The 24404-nt window shown below is 46.7% G+C and overlaps 1 long non-coding RNA gene across 1 annotated transcript in view; it reads left to right on the plus strand.

Moving 5' to 3' along the window:
* Positions 1–23864, plus strand: part of LOC121160304 — a 100143-nt gene extending 76279 nt beyond the window's left edge. Inside the window, exon 3 of the long non-coding RNA XR_005884528.1 lies at positions 23409–23864. This is a non-coding gene — a long non-coding RNA (uncharacterized LOC121160304). The remainder of the gene's footprint in view (positions 1–23408) is intronic.
* The last annotated feature ends 540 nt before the right edge of the window (positions 23865–24404 follow it).

Here is a 24404-nt window from a genome sequence, read left to right on the forward strand (position 1 = left end):
TGGGCATCTCCCTGTGGTCCTTTGCAGCCTCTGGGAAGGAAAAAGGCTGGGCCAAGGTTTCTTTTATTAGGAATCTGTCTCCTGCCTTTGACCATGCCTGGTGTGCCCAGGAATCCTTCAGGTAGCTAACTCAAGGCTCACAAGGAGTGTAGCCCTGCCCCAGGGTTGGGCGAGTCCCCAGAAGCCCACGCTCTTTTCCCAGGACAGTTGTTTCTGAAGAGGCTGCAAGCAGAGCTTGAGCCAAACCTGGCATTCCCTAGCATGGTGTGGCATGACGTGATGTGATAAATTATCTTCCATCTACCCTGGACGCTTTCCACCTTGCAGAGTTGCAGCTGCCCATTAGTAATAAATGCTGACCCTGGGATGCTGGCAGGGAGGGGACACTGCCCCACCGGTGGCCCCTGTGGTTGGTGTAAATTCTTCTGAGCTCAGCTGTGGTTGGGGGAGATGTTGCTGGCACAAGATGGAGGTCTCCCTCTTCCCAGTGACACGTGTGCATCTGCAGCACACAGTTCTTTGTCCTATGTGGGTGTTGGAACACATTGCTGGTGCCAGCACTTCATGAAGTAAGAGCTTTGAGCCCACCTGCCCCTTCCTCCACACCTCCTGGGGACCCTTATTCACCCCTCTGGCACTGGTCTTATTTGTGAGCCATCATTGCTACTCCCTGCCACTGCTCCTTTGTCTGGGGTATCCCATTTCACCCTGTCAGGTGTCAAAAAAAAAAAAAATCTTTGGGAACTTCATGGAAATTTACCAAGATTCTGCCCAGCCACCTTCAAGATCTCCATCCAACACCTACAAAGTGTCAGTTCGGCCTCCCTGCATTATCCTCTGCAAATATTTTTGTCGCAGCCATTGTTTTCATAGACTATATTACATTTCACGAGTCTTTCCATTTATGAAATTACGGTGCTTGTGGTTTTGGCTACTGGTCAAGATTCAATTTAAAATTATCTGAAAGAATAATAATCTCATAGAAATGATCTTCATCTAAAAAAACCATTACCATTTTTGAAATCTTAGTTTGTTGCTGTGAGGAAAATTTTGTGGTATTTTCAGAAAAAGAAATAAGTATATGTGTAGAAACAGACTTAATTTTATGGAGTGAAATACCTTTAATCCTCATTTCTTGCTTTTCTCACCTGGTATGAGCATGACAAAGGAAACATGACCTGGTTTTAATAAAAGCTTAACATATTTTTAGTTTTTAATTTTACCTTAAAAATGTAGACATACATTGACAAATGTTCACATGGAGGCTATGGGGCACAACACTATCAGTTAATGACCTTCACAGGTCCAAGTTGAGAGGTGAAAGAACTGTAGACCTGAGGCTGTGAGTGTGGTGGGTGTAGACCTGAGGCTGTGAGTGTAGACTTGTGATTGTGGGTCTAGACCTGAGGCTGTGGGTGGAGGCTGTGTAAGCGTGGTTGGGTGTGGACCTGAGGTCGTGGTATAGACCTGTGGCTGTGGGTGTGTGAATGTGGTGGGACTGGAGGCTGTGGTGGGTGATGGTGACATCCTTCAGTGACAGCAAAGCACAGATAAGGGGAAGATTGCTGGACAAAGCCGTGTGGCTCGAAGGTGTAAGGTACTTGTCACAGAAATACTCAGCAGGCTTTTCTTTCTTCCTACTTACTTGAAGAGGCAGAGGCAGGGAAGCAAAGAGATAACTCTTCCGTTGGTTCAGTCCTCACGTGCCTGTGTCTCACCTCCTTGCATCAGGATGCAGTTTTTCTTTTCCTTTTTTTTTTTTTTTTTCCTCTCATAACTCCTGACTCTCTGGAAGCCCCAGGGAGTTCAATGACCCAAAGTCACAGCCACAGAAATTGGACCTATCTTTTTGGAACAGGAAGAGATCCTGGTGGTTGTCTAGCGGACTGTCTTTAAGAACTAAGACCTGTAAAAGTTATTGGAAATAATAACAAAAGCAGCTTACATTAATGGGTGTTGTGCTAAGTGAAACATAGGAATTAGCTCACTTGATCCTCCTGACCATCGCAGGAGTAGGAACCCTCATTCCCGCCTGTGGTGAGAAAATCGAAGCAGAGCTAACTGTATAGTCGAGTCATTCGTAAGTGCAGAAGTGACATTTGGGCTCAGTAGTCTGGCTCCAAAGATGAAGCATTACCACTACACCATACTGTCTGCTTTTCAAATCAGTGCTTGCAAAATGATAAATGGCAGCTTAGGAAAGCAGGTTTTCTGCTTTCTAGTGCCCTGCGATCACAGAGCTGTAGGGTACAGTGGGGAGAATCTCTTGTTCTTCATGCTGACTTCATTGCTGTGAACACACGCTCCCCCCACCTGCCCACCTGTGCACCTGCAGGTGGAAGTCTTCATTTCACCGCCCTAACTCTGTCTCATTTTTCAGACAGTTCTTAAAGATATTTGCCCAGAGCATGTTACCCGCATCTCACCCCCATAAGGACTTGGTGCAACTTGTTTTTCCAAGTTACTGCTTGTAAACCAGTGGCAGCTCTTTGTCCTTCCACACCCCAGTTTCCATAAGCGTTCTCTTCATGTTGGTTCAGTACTTCAATGGAGTCCTATTTGCCAATTGACAGGTTGATAGCTTTCACCAGAATTAAAAAGGAGTTCTAGAAGAGTATTTCCAAAAGTTCATGAAAATGGAATTAAATAATGTTTGGTTTGGTAAAAAACAGTTTTGAAGCTATGCATAATTTTTCATAATGTGCATTTCCATGAGCTTTTCAAAGACCCTTTTCATGCATGGATTTGAATTTGTTTCCTTGCATCAAAATAAACTTATCTTTTCATGCCAGTTTCCATGAGCTTTTTGAAACACCCTTGCATTTTCGGCCAGAGCGGCACTATAAGCAAAATTATCAGCTGCGAATGTGGAAACCATGGCTTGGCACATGAAGGAAATAACATGTTTTTATTGCTACTAGTTACATGGTATAATTTTTAGCAATGTTCTCATCCCATATGACAGACATCACCATCGCTGTCTGACAAAACTTTGACTCTGGATTTAAAAAAAAAAAAGATGAGAGAGGGATAGAGTTTGGGCCAAGTCTACAGAGGTTTAAATATCCCCTAAAGTATCAGAGCAAACTGAAGTCTTTCAGAATGTGAAACCGTTTGTTTTTGGCAAGGTGCAGCTTCCTGTTCACAAAGTGATGGTTTCAGATGGTTTTCTGAACATCAAACAGGCTTCTTTCGGGGCCTCATTTTGATAGGTTCTGATGGGTAATCAGAAGTACATGGATTAACTCTGCTTTCAAATAAACAGGGGCTTAGCAATTAAAGAGAAAGACGCTTGGCATCATGAGTGCCATGGCCTGCCAAGGTCTACACATGGGACTAGTCAGTCCCGGGTACTGGATGAAAGCATGTGGGAACCTAAGCCTCCCTCCCAGGATTCCTGTAGCATGCCCAGGTCAGCCTGCCTTGCTCAGCCTGTCCTAGGGGCTGGGGCAGCAGCAGCTCTGGGCTGCTGCACTCTCCCCCTGCTGTTGGCTTTTGCCCAAACTCCTTATGCCCACCTGCACAGTGACTGGAGGATGTTAACCATACTCCCCAGCCCCAGCCCTCCAGGGCATATCTCCATGGGTTTTCAGGATCCAGTGCTTCTGGTATGCTAAATGCAGCTCTCCAAGTTAACAGAGCCTGTGGTGGCCCCTGCTTGTGCTGTCCCACTCTTCTGAGTGGTACTGTGACAGCTGAGTCTGCAGGCATGACTTGGGAGGTGTGCACATCCTCCTGGGGTGATGCTGAGCTATACATCAAAGTCACCTCTGCTTCAGAGGATACCATTCTGCACTGCGGATTTGAACACCTCCTCTCTACTGGAATCTTGCAGAGGTGTGGAATGGCAACTTATGGAATTCTCTAGTGTTCACGGCCTCTTTCCTAACTGGACCAATGAACCCTGTATTTCCTTTTTCATCAGTGACCATGGTTAGGTGGCAACTCCTGGTCTTGCCTGAATCCATTAAAATTGGTAGTGTTTTCTGTAATGGAATTAGAGACTCTGATGCAAGTCTTGGCATATGCTAGACCCGAATGAAATGCTAGTTCTTATATACTCACTATTGGAGATTTTAAAAAGAAGCTAAAATGATGATAATAAAACAATTTACATCTCTTAAGGGTTTCTCATTTTCACAACATGCAATGTCTTTTTTTTTAAGTTTTATTACTTTAAAGGCAGAATTATATAGAGAGGAAGTGAGAATTGGTTGATCTTCCACCCACTTTCCAGTGGCCGCAACAGCTGGGCCTGGGCAGGATTCTCCGTCTGGATCTTCCACATGAGCTGCAGGGGCCCAACCACTTGGGCCATCTTCTGCTACCTTCACAGGCACATTGACAGGGAGCAGGAACAGAAGTGGAGTAGCCAGGATTTGAACCACAGCATGGGCTGGAACGCCCATGATCTCTAGTTTTAGCCCCAGCTGTTCTGCTTCTGATCCAGCTCCTGCTTATGACCTAGGAAAGTAGCGAAGGATGGCCCAGGTCCTTGGGCCTCTGCTCCCACATGGGAGGCTGGGAGGAAACTCCTGGCTCCTGGCACAGGATCAGCTCAGCTCTGGCCATTGTAAACATTTGGGGAGTGGATGGAAGATCCTGTCTCTCCTTCTCTCTGTAAAGCTGCTTTTCACATAATAAATAATAAATTATTTAAAATCTGAAATTCCAGCTTGGCCAGTTTCTACCTGTGAATGTGTTATATAACCTCTCTGTTTCCTTCCCTATACATTGGAAGCCATGATAGTGCCTATTTCGTGAGGTTATTGGCAGCAGTTTAGTGAAGTCAGAAACCAGCGCTCCCGAAATATGAGCACTATGAAGCACCTGGCTATTGATATTCTGAAGATCTGACTAAACTTTCAAATTCTGTGTGTCTGCGAGTTAAATGAGACAGCACAGTGAGTTCTCTTACTGTGTGATGACTCCACAGAGAGCTGGATTAGAAAAGGGTTAGCACTTTGAAAGCCACATTAGAGCTGAGTGACAGGTGTGGGAGTGCTGCCATCCTCAGCACTTTGAACTATGGATTTAGAGTCTTCAGGAAGAAAATAAATTAGCTAGACTCTGCACTGTCAGCAAAAAATACAGATAAAGTTATAAGAACTTAAGTGGAGGAAGATATGGATTTTTCTTCAAGGTTAATCTACGTGAGTAATGCAGAAGCCCAACACGTGTTTAGCTGTGCATTTCCCAGAGTGTCTCTTGGGACACTAATCCCATGAGATGCAGCTTGGACAAAGTCGTATGAGTCATTGCATCTAGAGAACAGCAATGCCCATTAGCTCACCTTAGAGATTGCTAACATGCCTTTGCTTATTAAGGCTCTGGGTGGTACTGCCTTGAAGCACTCTCTCTACTTGCCTTCCATCCAGTTATTTCCCAAAGCTATCTGGCTACAAAGCTCAGGTGGCAGTTTTCCATGGAACACACTTTGCAGCAAGATAATAGGTATCATTTAAGGGGCAAAAAATCATCCTTTCATGGCATAAACCCCCGAGAAGCCTGTGTCCCTTGGAGGTCTTCAGTGCTGATAGACCATTTCTGCTTGGTCCTGCCAGGGCCATGCTTTGGGCTGCGAGTTTTGTTTATGTGCAATTACAAAGAAACTACAGTGCTTTGCGATGATCCTAGCAATAATGGTGCTTGCATATCTTTAGATTCATTCACTGCGGTGAGCATTCTTTCTTGGCTCAACTCCCTCAGGCTCTGGAGTATTTTGGAGCTAAGAGTTGCATATTCTGACAATTAGGATCAGAAGGCTAGGAGTGGGATTTATGGGGTTATGTACTGAAGCCCAAGACTGTCTCAAGTGCCTGTTGTATCCTTCCAGGGACCAAGAGAGCACCTGGAACTTGTCCAGAGATGGGGGACCTTCAGGGTCCCCCCAGGCTAGGGACCATTGCATCTATCATGTGACAGAACTTTGAGTTCCTTCTTCTTGGATTCCTGGACATCAAGCAGAGAATCCTAAGAATGGGAAGCCCCAAATTCATCAATTCCCAAGCCCTTCACAATGTCTGAATCAGGCCAGGAGCTTCCAGGCTTACCCTGGGCTTTATCACCCAGGGCAGGCCTGGTGGGCAGAACAGTAGGAATGTCCTCTTTCCTCTGGAGCAGGGATGAAAAGGACAGGAGAGGGGAGACCCCTGTCCCTCCATAGCCACAGAGGAGTCTTGTACAGGGGTCTGCATCCTATCTGGGCCCAGTGGTGTCCGGGTTTCCCAGGGTGTGTGTTTGCACAAATTCCCAGGGTGGGCTTCTTCAGGAGCCATTGAGAAGGGCAGCCCTTGAAATCCCCTAGGGTTTCCTACCACTGAGCCAGGAAGCTACACTGATTGCATTGACTGGGATACATTGTAGAATTAAACATTACCATAGAGTCCTGCCTGCTGGCCCTAGGAAGACCAGCTGAAATAGCTGAATGTGCATACTAAAGTACCATTTGTATTCCTCCTTTGGGGGAAAAAAATTATTTCACAGGTTTAACACTTCCATTAGATAATATCATCACATGGCAAGTTGAAAATAATAACAAAGGGAAGCAACCAAGCAAACCAAAGCTAAGAGGCTGCTGCACCTTGGGAGTGTTAACAAAGGCTGTACGGTTATCACACCCCAGCTTGTCACTCTTCCATCTTTTTCATTCTGTATCAGTTACCACAGATTAGGAAAAACTATGATATTTGTCTTTTGGGAACTGGCTTATCTCACTTAACATAATGGTTTACAGATGGACTCATCTTGTTGCAAAGTCAGGATTTCATTCTTTTTATGGCTGGATAGTATTCCATAGTTTCTATGTACCACATTTGGTTTCTATCCATCGATGGGCATTTGGGTTGGTTCCATATTTTAGCCATTATGAATTGAGCTGCTATAAACATGGGAATACAGAGAACTCTCTCATATGCTGATTTCATTTGGATGGATGCCCGGGAGTGGGATGGTTGGGTCATATGGTAGACCCATTTTCAGATATCTGAGGAATCTTCTTACTGACTTCCATAGTGGTTGCACTAGTTTATATTCCCACCAAGAGTGCATTGCAGTGTATTTCCCCCTACATCCTTATTAGTACTTACTGTATTTTGATTTTGGGGTGATTGCCATTGTAGTTTTTATTTGCATTTCATTGACTCGTGAACTTGAGCGTATCTTGCATAGGTCCATTGGCCATCTGAACTTGATCTTCTGAGAAAGGCTTGTTATGTTCTTTACTCATTTATTAACTGGACTGTTGTTGTTGAATTTCTGGTATTCATTATAAACCCTGGATGTTAAACCTCTATCAGTCGCATAATTAGCAAAATTTATCTCCCATCCTGTTGGCTGCTCTTTGATAGTTACCTTTGTAGTGCAGAAGTTCCTTGGCTCCATGCAATACTTTATTGCTTATGTCTTCTTTGGTTGTCAGTGCTTCTGGAATTTTTCCCAAGAAGTCCTTGCTTCATCTCTGTCCTGCAGAATGTTCCTGGTATTTTCCTCTAGTAATTAGAAGGTATCAGGTTGTACATTTAGATCTTTGATTCATTTAGAATTGATTTTTGTATCAGGTGTAAGGTATGGATCTTGTGTCATATTTCCGTACATGACTGCTAGTTTCCCTCACACCATTTATTGAGGAGACTGTCCTTCATCCCTGGATTGATTTGGTTTATTTGTCAATACTTTAGCAGGCTGTGAATGTGTGGGTTCTTTTCTTGGATTTCTGTTCCGTTAATGCTCAGGTCTAGTTCTGCTGCAATGCCAGGCAGTCTTGATTACAACTATCCTGTAGTGCATCTTGAGTTGTGATGTCTCCAAATTTTGTTGTTGTTGTTGTTGAAGTTGGCTTTAGCTATTTGAAGTTTCTAATGTTTGTTAGCTTTGCCGAACCCCCAGAAAGAAAATACCAGCCAGGTATAAACAGGCCTTTATTATGCAAAGAGAAGTCAGTTCCTGGGCCTTTCCCCTTGCAGTGGAGGAAGGAACAGGAGAGGAGAGGACCCCAAGTAGGAAAGACAAGCTGGGTAGTGGAGACAAAAGTTTTATACCCTTCTGACATGAGTGCTGGCATTAGCCCTGCTTGGGCCCTGATAGGGCAAGGAATGTTGGCTTTTGTCCATCATTGGCCCACAAGTGGCCTTGGCTGCCTTCGGGGCATGCCAATCTCTGGCTGAGGTCACTGTGGGGTCCACCCACTTTCTGTAAGGGTGGTAACCATTAGTGTTTCAATATGAATTTTAGCAGTTTTTTTCTAGATCTGAGAAGAATGTTGTAGGTATTCTGATTGGGATCATATTGAATCTTTAAATAACTTTCAGTTTTATGGACATTTTTATCATATTAACTCTACCAATGCTCACACATGCAGATTTTCCCATGTTTTGGTGTCATCTTCTATTTCTTTAATTTTTCTAATTTTCATCATAGAGATCCATCCTATTCTTTAAATTTATTCCAAGGTATTTAGATATTTTGCAGCTATTGTGAATAAGGCTGATCTTACAAGTCCCTTTCAGACATGAAATTGTGCACACAAAGGTTATTGATTCTTGTAAGCTGATTGTGGATTCTGCAACTTTATCTGACTCTCCTAAGAGCTCCAGGAGTCCATTAGTGGAGCCTTCTGTATACAGAGAATGATTTCATCTGCAAATAGGAAAAATTTGAGTTCGTCCTTTCTGGTTCTGGATCTTAGTGGAAATATATCCCACTTCCCCCAATTAGGGTGATGTTGGCTATGGGTTTTCCGTATTTATTCTCCATTATGCTGAGGAATTTCCTTCTATGCCCAACTTGCTTTAGGCTTTTTATCAAGAGAGGATGTTGCATTTTATCAAAATGTTGTATTTTGTCAAAATACTTTGATGAAAATATTGTCATTGCGACAATTGTGCGATTTTTCTTGTTCAGTTTGTTAATGTGATGTATCATACGTATTGATTTGTGTATGTAGAAATTTTCCTGTATGGCTGGGATGACTTCATTGGGCCTGGGTGGGTCATCTTTCTGATTTTTTTGTTGTATTTGATTAGTATTTTGTTGAGGAATTTTGTGTCTGTGTACCAGAGATATTGATCAATAATTCTCTTCCAAATGTTGTATCTTTTTTTCTGGTTCTGAAAGTAAGACAATTCTTGCCTCATAGAAGGAGTTGGGAAAGATTCCACCCCTTTCAGTTGTTTTGAATAGTTTGGGAGGAACTGGGATTAGTTGTTCTTGGAAAGTTTGGTAGATTTCAGACGAGAAGCCTTCTAGTCCTGAGTTTTCTTTGGTGGGAGGGTCTTTGTTGACTCAGTCTCTTAGTTACTGCTCTATTTAGGTTTCCTATATTCACATAACTCAGTTTAAGTAGTTGGTATGTGTCCAGAAATCTTCTCATTTAGATTTTCCACTTGTTGGCAACTGGATATGTATTGTAATCCTGTGGCTGGTTGTTTTATCCTCTTTTCACCTCTGATTTTTATTGATTTGGGTATCTCTCTAATTAATTGGGCTAATGGCATAATTTTAAAAATAATTTCATTTTAGTTTTGATGATGTTTACATAGTTGAGAAGAATGCATGCCCATGTGGACTAACAATTAGAGTGGGGAGGATCAAGGAGTGGATGAGACAAATGCTTCCAATCTCCTTTTATTCTTCTGGTATCTGGGGAAAGTGGAGAGGGCCACTCCCAGCAACCCAATTGCATCAGTGTCCAGGAAGGGAGAAGTCCACCACATGTCATTCCAGGGTCCCTGATTTGGAGCATGTTCTGAGGGTACTGCTTAAGTGGTACTGCTCACCAGTGGGAACCACAGCCCAGCCGTGACGTCCCCTTTGCTCTCTGTCCAAGCTTGCTCCCAGACATAGATCTTGTATATGTCAGTGGTTGCTCCGACCCAGCCCAGCATAACCCATCACCCAGCTTGGCCCTTGCCATCAGATGCTGCAGCCTGGCTGAACCTGGCCCTCCCCCAGTCCCAATTCTCGCTGGTGGGTGCCTCAAACTACCCCTGCCCAGCCTGCCACCATCCTTGGCTTTCATTCAGACTGGTACGTGTGATAGCCTAGCCTTTCTTGGCACGGCCCACACATTGTCCTGGCTCCTGCACTTGCAGTGTGCTATGGTTTGTCCTAGCCCTACCAGGTCCATCCCCTACAGAGCCAACCCCAGTATTCATGAGAGTTGTCAAGTTTCCAGTTCATGCCTAGCTCAGCCTGTCACCACACCCAGCCCTTGAGCAAACCAGCTGGCATGGCAGTCCCTCAGGGGTGAGCCCACAGAACCTGCTCCCAAACTCAGTTCTTTTCTGAGCTTATTAGCGTCATGCCCCAGCCTAACATGGTCCATTCCCTGCCCCAACACTCACTGGCAGATACTGTAGTCAAGCCAGACCAGGCAGGTTCCCCAGCCATGGCTTTTGTGTGCACTGATTTGCAGTGGTTGATACCAACCATCCCAGCTTAGGTCTCCCACGTGGGCAGGTGTATTAGTTTGGCCCCAAAAGGCCCTCCAGTTTCTCTCCTCTAAACCACCCAGTCTTACTTGCTTCGTTGACCTTCAAGTGCAGTATCCAGGTTGGTGGAATTCCCCCAGAAATCACTTCTTACCTGTCACGTTCTCCCTCAGCAGTCCTCCCTCCCACACATCTTCAGACCCACTTCCCTGTGCAACCCACAGCCCACTATGCCTGATCCTCTGGTGGTGTTCTGTGCCAGCCTGGGGCCCTGCTTACCTACTCAGGGTTCACACACACTAGTACACGGGTCCCCAGGTCCTATACATTGGTGTGCTGGCATCTTCCCCCACATATCTTTAAAAAAAATAGGGTAATGGTACACTGGTATAGTGAACACAGATTTGGCATTAATCAGACCCAGGATGCCCTCCAGCTATTAGCTGTGTTTCTCCCAGCAGTGTAATACTTGCCTACGTACAATGCAACACAAGCCATTGCCTATAGCTGGGCTTTATACACACACACACACACACACACACACACACACACACACACAATTTAAAGCTGTTCAACTCACTGATCTTGTATAATATTTTTGGTTTCCATTTTCTCTATTCTCTCTGCTAACTTTGGGTTTCCTTTGTTTTTCTAGACCCTTGAGATGCATTGGTAGATGATTTATTTGATGAATTTCTGATTTCTTGATGTAGCTGTTAGTTGCTCTGAACGTCCCTCTTAACACCGCTTTTCCCGTATCCTGTAAGTTTTTATATGTTTTGCTGTCATCTTCATTCGCTTCCAGGAGTTTCTTTGGATGTCTCTTCTGCCCCACTGCTCATTCAGTATGATGTTCAGTCTGAATACTTCTGCATAGTTTCTGGAGTTGCTGGTTCCCAGCTTTATTTCTTGGTGGTCTAAAAAGATATGTGGTATGATTTCAATTTTTTTGAATTTGCTGAAGCTTGCTTTGTGGCCTATCATGTGGTTTATGCAAGAGAAGGTTCCATGAGCTGATGAAAAGCATGTGTATTCTGCATCTGCGGATGAAATGCTCTTTAGATATTAATTAGATCCATAGTATGGATTTGCTTTGTGGTTGTTTTATTGATTTTCTGTTTAATGAATTTGTCCATTGATGAAAGCGGTATGTGGAAATCCCCCAATTATTACTGTATTGGAATCTATGTCTCCTTTCTCTCTTTTGATCTATTAGTAATTGTTTTAAATATGCTGGTGCCCTGGCCTTGGGAGCATACCAGTTCATTATAAATTGCTTCTCCTTGTTGAATTAATCTCTTGTTATATAATGCCCTTCTTTGTCTATAAATAGTTTTTGTGTTTAAGTCTATTGTCAGATATTATAGTGGCCATACTTGCTCATTTTTCCTTGCCATTGGCAACCTTTCACTTTCAATCTATGTGTGCCTTTGTTGGTGAGTTACATTTTTTTATAAGCAGCAAATAGATGTGTCCATGCAGCCAGTCGGCCTCTAGTGGTTGGAAAGTGTAGGCCATTTGCATTAGGTTATTGAAAGATAATGACTTGTTCTGCCACTTTCCCATTAATATTCTCATTGTTTGCTTTGGGCTTACCTTGTGTCTTTACTAGGTTTTCTACCCTCACATTCTTTCATGCTGGTGCTTGGGACTCCCTGTTTCTGTGTATAGCACATTTTAAAGCATCATTTGTAGGGCTAGGTTGGGTGGTGGCAAGTTCTTTCAATTTATTTCTTTGAAAGGTCCTTATTTCACCATCATGTAAAAGTGAGAGTTTTCAACACACAGCTAAAGAAAGAAGAAAAAAGTTTTTTGCTGTGTCTGGTATTGTGGCTTGGCACTTTCTTTCAGGATCTGAACTATGTCTCTCCATCCTGTTAGCCTGGAGGTTTCTGATGGGAAATTAGTATTTGGAAATCCTATATAGGTAATCATTTTTCTCATGCACATTTTAGAATCTTTAAGTGTGGAAAGGCTGACTGCAATGTTCTGTGGTGAAGACTTTCTGGTCCTGCCTACTCAGTCCTCTGTGCTTCCTGCACTTGGGGGGGTTTCAGTAATCATTTCACTGAACAGGTGTTCTGGTCTACCAATGCCTCCAGGAGCTCCCACAAAACATACGTTAAGCCATTGGGTGATACCACAGAATTCCAACAACTTTTTTTCTCATTATTATTTTTTTTTGCCTAAGATTTTCCCCCAAAATTATATTCTAGTTCAGAGGTTTCCTTCTGCATCATTGCATCTGTTGCTAAGGCTTTCCACTGTATTTTTTTTATTTGCAATCTTCATTCTAATGTTTCATCTATGGGTATTGTTATTTTGCAGAATTTCAATATCATGGGAGACTTTCATTCATGTTGTATATGGGTTTTTTTAATTCCTTCATCTGATTTTCACTTTTTAGTAACCTTATCTCCTAAAATCAATTCCCAGGCATTTTATCAATCTGTGTTCTAATATCAAAGTGCTGTGTTCCCTTGGGGAGTCTCCCTGTGACCCTGTTTTCTTTTGTGTGTCTTCATATTTAGTGATTCGTGCCAGTTCCTGTTACTTCTGATAGTTTCTATCTTTATGCCTTTGTGTCTTGGAGGCAGGACTCCTCCTTCATTGGGTGTCCGGAGGTGTGTCCTGGGTGTATGTGGCACACTGTGGTCTGTGCTCAGGTTTGAAGTGAGTCCACGGGGACTCCCAGGTTGGGGTGGTGATCTCCTCTTGTTAGCCTGGAGGAAGCAATGAGCATTACTCTGGAATCACTGCCTGGTCACCCCTTTCAAGTGGTTAACACTTGAGGTTAGCTCACAGTGGCTAGAATCCTCACCCCCCGCCAGCACACAAAGATCCGTGCAGTTCCCTGTGTGCCCAGAGACCCAGCTATCCTGCACAACGTCATGCAGCCCTTCAGTTCCCCTGGTCTTTATGCAGAGGCTGCTCCATTCACAGCTCCCTTCTCACTCCCCTCAGCGACAACAGTAAACCTCAGCAGGCAGAGCAGTGGCATCTCCTGGTCCAGCCACGTCAGGGTGTGCCGCCCTGGTAGTGCACACTGCCGTACCTCCCCTCAAGGTTCTTAGACGGGGTGTACCTTCCCTGGCCCAAACAGTGAGCAACACAGACTTATCCTTTAAAGACTCATTTATTTGTTTGAAATGTAGAGTTGGGGGGAGGAGAACAGAGGGAGAGTTGTGGGGAGGGCAAGAGAGGGAGAGACAGAGATCAATCCTTCATCTACAGGTGTTTACTCCTCAGAGCAGCTCAGTCTGTCCATGGCAACCATTTGTAGCCTAGAGTTTCTACTGGGTTTGCCATGTGGGTGCAGGGGCACAGGGGTCCACTGCTCTTTTCCTAGGTCATCTTCAGGAAGCTGGACTGGAAGTGGAGCAAGTGGAGCTGACACTTGTATGGTACACTGGCACAGCAGGTGTAGGTTTTAGCTAGTACACCTGCTGTGCCAGCCCCCTAGACTCATCTTTCTAAAAAAAACCTCCCAATTTGTCCTTTTGACAGAGCCAGGACACCTTCAATAGAGCAGCTTCTAGTCTCTGGCTTGTATCTTCCTTTCCTCTGATGCCCTCTACACTCAGCATCAGCGTGGTCTTCCAGATTCTACGTGTCTGGCTGCTCTGGCTGGGCTACAGGGACCAGCCTCTTCTGTGGACTGTGGCGTGGGGCATTGCAGCTCCTGCTATTGGCCACACATCTGTCCACCTGTCTCACAGAGCTCCCATTATTTCCCCTCCCTACTCCAATGAAAATTCCCATCCTGTGGGATTCTGGAAATGCAGCTCTCCGCTCTGTGGATGAGTGGGCAGATGTCACAGGGTGCTATCATATTCACAAAACAAAAGCCACAGTCTCTCCTCTTGCCCTCTGAGAGGTGAAGTGTCCTCATTACCCATTGGCTATACCTAAAGAGCAAATACAAGACCTGTGTAACTCCTCTGGTAGGGAGCTGAAGCAAGCAAGGACTCCAAGCAGGTGCCAGTCACATCTGTCCTTTAGCTTACGCTAGGTGGGGCATCATAGCCACAAGAGGAATAGCATCCATGGTACTGCAGCTTTGAGGCTGTAAGGAGCAAGAAAAAGGCATGGCGTAGCTGATGGTGGCAGACAAGCTTTGGGATAATGTGCCAAGCATACCGAGGTAGAGCCGGGGGCTGAGATCACTCTTGCTGTAGACTTTAGGATTTACTTAGCATTGGAAAGGCAGACTTACAGTGAGATTGTCCCTACAATGGTTCATTCCCGCAAATGGCTGGAGTTCTTCTGGTTACCTCACAGGGCCCGCATGAGCAGAGTACATGAGCTCTCCTCTGCTGCTTTCCCAGGCTGTCAGCAGGGAGCTGGGTTGGAAGTGGAGCAGCTCTAGGACTCGACCTGGTGCTCATTTGGAATGCTCAGCCTGCGATGCTATGGCGTCGGCCCCTCATTGCTGATCTTTGTGGGAACAGAGTAGACTCTGAGGTTAGACCTGGGTGTGAGTACCTGCCCTGCTGCCTGAACAGGGTTCAAAACATTGCAGTGCATACTGGGCTCAGACGCAGCATTGCCCCCAAAGGAGGGAGAAGCAGAAGTGTGACCATCAGAAGCAAACCCTGAGAAGTTGATGGGGGCTACCCTCCACCCCTCGCAGTGCCTCCCTCAGTTCTGTGGTCTCCCTAGCTTTGCCCTTGATAGTCCTCAGACTGGGATGGCCTTCCCTCTCATTTTCTAATTTCAGCCAGAGCTGAGTTGTATAAAGCCTGCCCGACGTCGCACACTTGACAGAGCGGATCTGTTTTATGGTTCTAATGGTTCCACATCTGCTTCTCCCTCCTTGACTTTGAGCAAGGGTTTGTTCGGGTCTGGAAAATGAACAGCAGGTGCGTTAGAGCTTCTGCCACACTCCGAAAGGGACGCACGGGAAGCTGCAGCCCACCATTCTGCTGTGTCGGGTCACCCACCGTGCACTTTGAAAAGTCCACCTAGCCACAGGGCACATGGAGGGCCAGCACTACATGCCAAGAGACAGAGGAACATGTTAGGGCAGTCTAAGAAGTGGTAGACGAGGAGGGCTTGAAGCAATGGCAAGAGGCACGAAAACGAGCAAAGTGAGATCTCCGGAGGTAACGGACTGCAGGTGTCTTTGGGATCAACCACTCTCAATCTGCCTGCTGGGAGAATCCCTGCCCCTGAGGGCAGAGGAATTAGAAGGCTCCAAACATAACAAAATGGAAAGGAAATAGAAACAGCGGGCATCTGACTCGATCAGTACCTGCTATGTACATTTATGCTGTACCCCATCAGAGTCCACGCTGCTACACCGCTTCAATGGGCGCTGTATATTAACCAGAAACCTTAAGAACAGACATAACCAAGGAGGAAAAACTTAAAAGCAGGAAGCACTGTCATCTAGAATGCCTTCAGCCATCTGAGCAGGCCCCTGGCCCCGGTCTGGAGGGTCTGCTCGCTCTCAGAGGACACTGAGGTTCCCCCTGCATACTGCCCTTGAGAGCAGTGGGGGGGTGGGGGGGCTGAGTGTTTACATTCCTGGCCCCGAGAGCACCGAACGGGGTGGGAATAAGATCCCAAGTAAACACACTTGGAAGAATGACGAGTGAACGCAGACTTTGACCCTGATAATGGGGGTGGAGCCCCGAGACCGCACTAGCTGAGCTGGGGGTGGGATGGCAGCCAAGTGAGCAAGAACTCTGATAACACACACTGGATCTTCACAGCAGGCTGGGTGTGGATAGTACTATTCTTCCCATTTTACAACTGAGGAAAACTGAGCCTTGGCTCAGTGATTTGAGAAAGTCAGCGTGGTGAGATTTCACACGCTCACCAGAGCTCACACAGCTCAGCGGGGGCAGAAACCGTACATCTGCCTTTTCCTTAGAGAAACGAATAGGAAGCAGAAAGTGCGTTGGTAACAAGTGCCAGAAGGGGACGAGGGTTGACTTCCTGGTGAACACAGGGTGAGCACTCCCACCTCCTGCTGCATGAGGGGCCTGGTTCAACTCCTGGCTCTACTCCCTGCCAGTGTAGACCCTGGGAGGCAGTGGTGATGGTTCCACTAGTTGCATCGTGCCACCCACAGAGGAAGCTGGATGCCGGCTTCTGCTGCAAGCATTTGAACCGTGAACCAGTGTATGCAAAGGCTATTTATCTTTCTAATAATTGTTTCTTACGGACAGGACACTGGAAGGATGTAAAAGATGTTAGCAAACAAAGGAGTGCTGAGAGAAAAGTGGACATTATGAAATGTGGCAATGAGAGAGAGGAAAGGAGTTTGTTAATCTGGGAATTTTCTTTACCTTTCTGCAGAGCTGGGTTGCTGATACTGTCATCTGCACATGCAGGAGGCAAGCTGGAGTGGGAACTATTCCTCAGAGCTTGCTGCAGAGGGGGCAGAAGAGAAGTGCAGGAGGCAAGCAGGTGGAGTGAGGGCATGTAAGAACCTGTGAGCTGGGAGAGGAGGGCTCAGACATGGGGAAGAAAACACAAGATGACAGATCAGCATCTTGGTCTTGAGACAGTACCCCTCTCCTGCCTGTACTCATGGTTCTGCTGAGCACTTGCAGGATGTGGATTGGGATTAGAGAAGTGGCAGAGGCAGGTAAGCAAGACTACATACTCTGTGCTGTTCCAGACCTTGAGACAATAGATTTCCCATAGGTCTGCAATACCTGGTTTTGTGTGTGCGGAAACTAACAGCCCAGTCATGAAATGATGCCAGGGTGGAGGGCACTGCGGCAGAAGACTTAGGGATCCAGGCAGAAACACTCCTGCATGGTCCCCAAGAACACCACATGGAGGCTTCTGGAGGACTCACATCTTAGATGAAAGAGCAGTGTCCTGGGGACTGACGGGGAGTAAGATGGCTGGGGCTTCAGGAGGGAGACCAAGGGAGCAAGTGGCTGGGGTGGAGGTGAAGGTCATTGGTCTGAGGCTATGAGGAAGGTGATTGCCTGTATGATTTGCAGTGGTGAGGAAAGTCAGAGCCCAGGAACCCCACATTCTGTGGACAGGATCTGCAGGGTCTGAGGTGTGTGTACAAGATGGTATTTCTGCAAGCAGAGTGGCTGGCGACAGGCTCTGCATGAAGAGCCCCCTGAAAGGGATGGGCAAAGCTATCTTGAAATCCTACTCCACGGATTCCGATCGAATGTTCTGTGAGGGCCAAGGTTATGCAGGTACAGCAGAAGTACTCACCCCACGGAGCACTGTCTCCCAGGAACACAGTGAAGGTGGGTTCTTTCCAGGACAGAAGTCTCCCATCAGAGAGGGCAAAGCTGTCAGCTCTGCCCACTGTGAGCAGCTCCCGATCTGCACTCAACATCTGCCAGATGACACGGCGATGAGTGAGATTTGCCACAAGGCATTGACAGCAAAGCCAGGCACAGAAGCTACTCTGTCGGTGCTGGTGATATTAACAGTATGAATGGATTCTTAAAAACTTTCTTTTTAGCTGCTGGAAAGATAGTGACAGAGGGGAAGGATGTGTGTGTGTAGAGTAGCTAGATGGTGAGACAAAGCAAGTGTGTAATTTCCAACTGCTTTGTCTTCCTGAGTCGTAGAATGTACTGGACAGTGGAATGTTTCATGAATATTTTGGTCCCGGGTTTTTGCTTTCCAGTCAGCAACACCCCCAGCTCCACAAATGCTCACACGCGCCTTGCCCGCACACCTCTTGCAGCTCCATCGGCTGGTTTTGATTAGGGTCTCCCCTGACATCCTCCAGAGAGCTCTCGCCAACAGGTGGCTTCAAAGCCTCACAGGTCTCTGACAGACAAAGCAGGTCCCATTTCAGGCCAGACGCAGCCATTGTAATTGCATTACTGTAGGGGATGGGAAAGGGAAGTGAAAGACCAATTAGAGGAGGGGGCTTACTTCAAGCTTCATTCCTCACCCCCCACTCCCCGAGCTTTGTCCCTCCGCCAGGCTTCTGTTTGCATTTCATCACAGTGAAGACATTTTTCTCATATGATGTGGAACATTAAAGAATAATAGTGTGCTGACGCACTGGGGAGTCGAGCTTTGTGCAGCGTGTGGTTCTTGGCTCAGAGTGTGTGATGCTTGGAAAGTGCTCGACCCCAAGCTGCTGTGAGCTAAATTCTGTGTCTGGTAGAAAGTGGCTTGGAGGGCTGGGTGAAACTCAGGTTCTAAAGGTAAAACTGTCAGGCAGTCCCAGCTCCGAGAGAGTGATCGGACCTTACGTGCACACTTGTATGAATCCACTCACTGTCTCCCACACAGAGCAAGCTGCTGTGTGTGCACATTTGTTCACACAGTTTCCAAGCAGTCTTTTGGTGAGGGATTACACTTACAAGGGAGCTTCAAAAGCTCATAAAAACTGTGTTTTGTGAAAATACATGGATTTCAGAATTTTTTTTTTGCAGCAAAATAAATTTCTCTTAATTCCAGTTTTTCACAAAAAAATTTTTTTCAAGTCCCCTTGTATGTTAACACGCTGCCTGATTTATGTGATAACTTGGTGTCTGCTAGGATTTTTTTCACCTGCCTTCCACAGTCATCTGTTGCTCTCATGGAGATTTGAGACAGGAGTCCGGGGAGAGCTTAGAAAGGATGCTTTGAACAATGCTCCCTATTCAACATTTTCGACTTTGATATTCAATGGTCTTTGCTTACCCCATCTGTTGGGTTTCTTTCCCTTCCACTACATCAGATGCTGATGGTGAGCTATCCAGACAGCCCATTCCTAGCATGTTGCACAGTGTTTTATGTAACCCTCCCGGCTTACCATAGGGTGCTGAGAGCCCTTGTAATCCAGGGGCCTGGGAGCAGACTGCTGCACTGGAGCGTGGGATTGCTCTGGTTCAGTGCGTGGTTTGACTTTTTTAGATGCTGTCCCTGCAAAGAGAAATGGTTTACTGCGAGACACGCAGGGGTAATCCTTGATTCCTCCCACTCCGCCATCCACCCTCAACATCTGTCACCTGCAATTCTTTGGAATCATCCAAGACATTTCCTTAGTCTCTCCCCTTGCCACCAACTTCTGTACAGGCTGTCGTTCTGAGCAGCATTTCTGAGATCTCCTGGCCGCCTTCGCCTTGTTCGGCGAGAGCAATGCGCAGCAGTGTTGTGGTGATGGAGAACTTGGAGGTGAAGACTAATGCAGACTTGGGCTAACTTCCTCAAATCACTCTAGTAACAAGCAGGTGTTTCTCTCAGTCTCTCCTGAAGTCAGCAAGCAAAACACCTTAGGAATCACCCCCAAAACTGGCACCAAAGCTTTTGAGCTCAAGTGCTCTTCTGCTTTACCTACCACCTCTACCTCTTATTAGCCATTGCTCTGAGCATGCTTCCTCGGCATCCTACTGGTAGGACCACATTACCCTCTGACCTTGACTCCCAAATAGTCAAAGTATCATCGCGAGTTCTACTTTGTCTGCGGCCGAGGTGGGTGGGGCAACAACAATTAAAAAGTGGTTCTACTTTGGCTTCTGACTCAGAATGATACGAGCTTAACCAGTACAGAAACCTGCGATAGAAGCTGCAGTCCTCTTCAGCTGGGGCATGTGTGATGAATCTTTTCTTTACAAAATCAGATGTGGTGGTGTCCCACCATCAGCCTCATCTGCAACACTGTGCCATGTTGTATGTTATAACTTACCCCTCCCCACCATTCCTATAGCAATTAGCCTATTGCCAACACTGTGGCTAGGAACAGTCCCCTCTGTGCATCCAGGGTAAATATTTAGAGGTAGAAGGCACAGTGCTGGCTATATGGGGGAATTACCGAATCTCCTGCTAAGTCATCAACCTATTGGATACCTCACCAAAACTGAGGCTCTGCTGAAAGGCGACTATGGCAATTGCTGGGAGCCCCGTGTCTGCGTGATGACTGGAGCTTGTCAGTCTCCAAAGCTTCCTGGTGGTGGTGGCGCCTGAGGATCTTGCTCATGTTCTTTGCTCAGCTGCTCTGAGAGTGGGCAGGAAGGAGTGGTGAAAACATAGTCATATCGATCCCAAAAAGCTGAATGAGGGAGAGAGGAAGCTTGGGTGACAAGGAGGACAGATCTGATACTGTTAGATTTGGACATCTGTGGTTGGGAACTCAGAGCTGCAGGCTCCAGTGATCACTGCACCCTGAGATACGCCTTGTCTTCTCCCAGCCCTGCTTTTTGCTCAGTTCTGTGTGCTCACTATGCAAGTAAACAGAAATCTTCCCACGTCCACAAAAGCACAGCCAAGTATCAGAGCCAGCACTGCTCAGTAGGAAGTGTGAGCCGCACGTTGGATTTGAAATGTCCTAGCAGACATACTGTAAAAAGCAAAATGTGATGCAAACTATACATATATAATCCAAAATATAATTGTGTTAGCATGTCTCAACATAGTTAGATATATCCAACATGTCTGATTAATAACACAAACCTCAGTGTTTATAGCTCCTCTCAACTTGCACTAGGCACAGTGAAAGTGCTCTACAGCCAGGTGTCCATGGTCCACCTTGAAGCAGATCCATTACAAACTCCTATTTTCCACTGCTATTATCTCCCTTCCTCTGTTGCTGGTCTACGTTAAGTTTGAGGGGTATCTTGTTACACAAAAAATCTGTCTCAGGGGTATGGGATGTCCCCCTAGACAGCTGTGGAATAACATTTCTTCTTTCTCTCCAGCAGAATGACTGCTGCCCATCAGCTACGTCGGTAGTTCACACACACCTGTTACAGGACTTGGGGAAATCCCTTTCATTCTAGTGACCCTCCAACCCACTGCCTTCCAGCGTGCTCAAGTCTTGTCATCCAGGGAGAGACTTAAAAACAGTTTAACCACAGTGATAATCACAGTTCCTCCTAAGAATCCCACAGACCTAGAAGAAATCAGGGTTTTACTTACTGGAACCCCGAGGAGCTGCTGTGGGAGACCTGGTCCCGCCGTGACACACTGGACTCCAGGGGCAGCGCTGAGTCCTTGGTTCTCCACATGCATGATGATGTAAAGGTTTAGATACTCAGGTCTCACATCAGATGGCTTGGATTCCACCACAGCTCTGGCCTCTAATGTGTCCTTCTTTCTAACTGTGGGAAGTAGAGGCAGAGCTCAGTGTGGTGTGTCCCTGCCACCCACAGGGGAGACCTGCAATGCTGGCCCTCAGCCAGGATGCTGCTCACACCCCAGCTGTGGCAGGCGTCTGGGGAGAGAACCAGAAGCTAAGAACATTGTCTTTCTACCCGTCAAGTAAACAGAACATCAAGTTGCTTTTCTCCGAAAAGTTACATCCCTCTTATTTGTTCTACTTCCTGGTGATGTGTGAAAAATTCCATTGTTACTGGCAGGGGTTTCCCTGGAGCTTTTATGAATTCTGGTCCAGTGCTTACATGGTAGCTAATCTGAAAAATCACTTCCATGTTAAGTTCTATGTTTTATATTCAATAATAAGAAACCATTAAGAATGCCTAGGAATTATTTACTTTCCAAGAGGCTTAGTGGCTATAGCATTTTTGCAGGATTTGCATTATGTTTGGTCTATGCCTAGTGTTCTCAGCGCTGGGGGAGAAGGGGCTGGCATTAACAGACTTTAGCCCTGAGCTGTGATCTATCAGTTATCTGCACCTCTGTCTCAGGCACACACGCATGTGCAATCTGGAAGGCAAAACATGTCTTCATGGCAATCCCTCAGAATTTGTAGCGAGTTCTCTCAGCTGGGCTCCTTCCTGCGTATACCGGCTAAGCATATGGGAGAGGTGCTCCGGCACTTGAAGCCATTACAGAGCCATCAGCACCGTCCTCCAGGCGGGTTGCTTTGCAAGGACTGCTCTGAAGATCGCCTCCAAAAGAGATGATCTGCTGATGGACTCATTAGCCACTTGGATACCTGAAACCACATTTGCCCTGTGCAGTGGCCATCCAGGCTCCTGGGCCACGGGAAGCCTCCCACTGCAGACGGTAAGGTGCGGGACACAGGTATTTTGTGATTTGAACAATCATTTTGAAAGTGGCACTAAGACCTGTAGCTCCCACGAGCCCCTTTCCACCCAAGAGCCTCTCACTAGCTGCTAGTCATTGCATCCACACATCAGGAGGGGTGCTTTAATGGAACTGTCCAGACAGAACATTCTTGATCTTACTTCCATCCTGTGGAACACAGCAGGGAAAAACCCACCAAGAATTTTTTTTTAATCAATTCTGGCCTTCTTCTTTCCCATCTTGGAATCCAGGTCAATCCCTGGGAACAGTCTTGGTTCTAGTCCAGCCATTTCAACCTAGTGGTGGTGGAGGGTCAACCAGATCTAAGGAAGTGCAGCACTAACAGGGAGACTCACGTGTCTCCAGATCAGCTCGCAGTCCTCTTCCCGTGCGTGACACGCAGCCATCGCTGCCAGGAAGCACTTGGAGCTCCTCCGTGTTCCCTTGCTGTCTCAGTCTTTGTGGTCTCTTGCCCCTGCGAGAGTGATGTTGAACAACCTCACCCCATTTTTCCCTGGGGCTTCTCAACTCTTCCGATGTGGGGAGCCAGCCGGGCTATAGATTACTGGGCCATCTCCAGCTTTGACGATGGTGTTGGATGGCAGGAAGCACAGTTCCTCCCACTACTGCCTGGGACACAGTTCACATGCTGTCCGTGGTGCTCCTCCCTTGGCCACCTCTCTGGCAGAGTCCTGCAGGGGGTGGGAGGGCCACAACACAGTGTTCATGCAGAGCTGCTCCCAGAAGCCCGGGGCCTTACACCATTGCTCTGGGAACACACCTATGTGAATCACTTCTCTCCTTAGGGCACATTACTTTCCTTGGAATTCCCATTTGCTCATGTCAACACTGCCTTTGGAGCCCCACCCCCTCGCTCGGACAGCCGTGAGTGTGCACAGTGCCCATGTCACATCTGCTTTCATCAACGAAAGGATTCGTTGAATGCACTGAATGGAATGAGGTTTGGGGGTCCAAGGCACCTGAGATGCTGTCTGCCATGGCATTGCTTTCCCTGAGTCAAAGTCACGCACAAGACTAACATCTATTCACCATCATTTACAGGATGATGCTGACACGGGGAAGTGCCACCAGCCTACTGGAAAGTGACATCTCCTGTGTGCAATGTGTCTGACTGCCCGGCTGTGAATACTGCCAGGGTCAGTGGGAACACGTGGCCAGCGGGGCACCATCACCAACTAGCAGCCTCTCCCCCCAGAGCCTTGAGGGCGCAGATGCCCATGCCATGGAGTGGAGTCATTAGGAATCGGTAAGCTCTACTTACCTCCTGTGCTTCGAATGGATTTTGTTTAGCTGCAAGTTGATATAGTACAATTTTTAAGTGATGACTGTGCTGACAATACCTAAAAATGTCGCTGTTGGCCCTCACTGACCAGCCTCCTCCAGGGCTCCACTGCTATCACAGAATAAGGCAAGCCCACGGCCCATCTTCCAGAGCTGTTGTGAGTGCAAGCCTAAACTCCAGCATCGTACCTGCCACGTGGGTGCCCAGTAAACACCAGTGCCTGGTGGAAGAAGGAAAGGAGCTGTCTGGCCACATGGCACAGCACCTGGTGTCCAAGGCAGGGCTGGGCTGGCCTGGTGATTGCCTGGAGACTGCGTGCCCAGCTTCTGTCCTAGACAGGGTGGGGGACAGCCTGATTTGAGGGGGAGGAGAGGAGAGCACGAGACCAAATGACATCATTTCCCTTCTGCTCCTCAAATGGTCCTCATTAAGTTGACTGCCCAGACTATAAAGAGGGATTTTAAAAGCCTCCTGGAAAAATTGAAGGCAGACCGTCTTGCTCAGAGGACGAAACGGGGGTAAACCAGAACATATGTACCAAATAATGTGCTCTTTGTTTCATGTGATAATTCACTCTCCACCCTCCCTTTCCTCTGTGTGGGAGAGCCTTACCTCCAGGTCACTTCTCTGCACCCACAGGAGCAGGGTAGCTTTGATATGCCCGCAGTGGCGAGCACGCGGCTGGAGCCCACCGCACAGGGGCTGTCGTCTGTTAAATTATGATGGCCGCTCGGCTCCTGCTTTAAGAGGCTGGT

The sequence above is a fragment of the Ochotona curzoniae genome, unplaced genomic scaffold, assembly GCF_017591425.1.
Source record: "Ochotona curzoniae isolate NIBS_2020 unplaced genomic scaffold, NIBS_Ocur_1.0 contig_4501, whole genome shotgun sequence".
Taxonomy (NCBI): Eukaryota; Metazoa; Chordata; class Mammalia; order Lagomorpha; family Ochotonidae; genus Ochotona; species Ochotona curzoniae.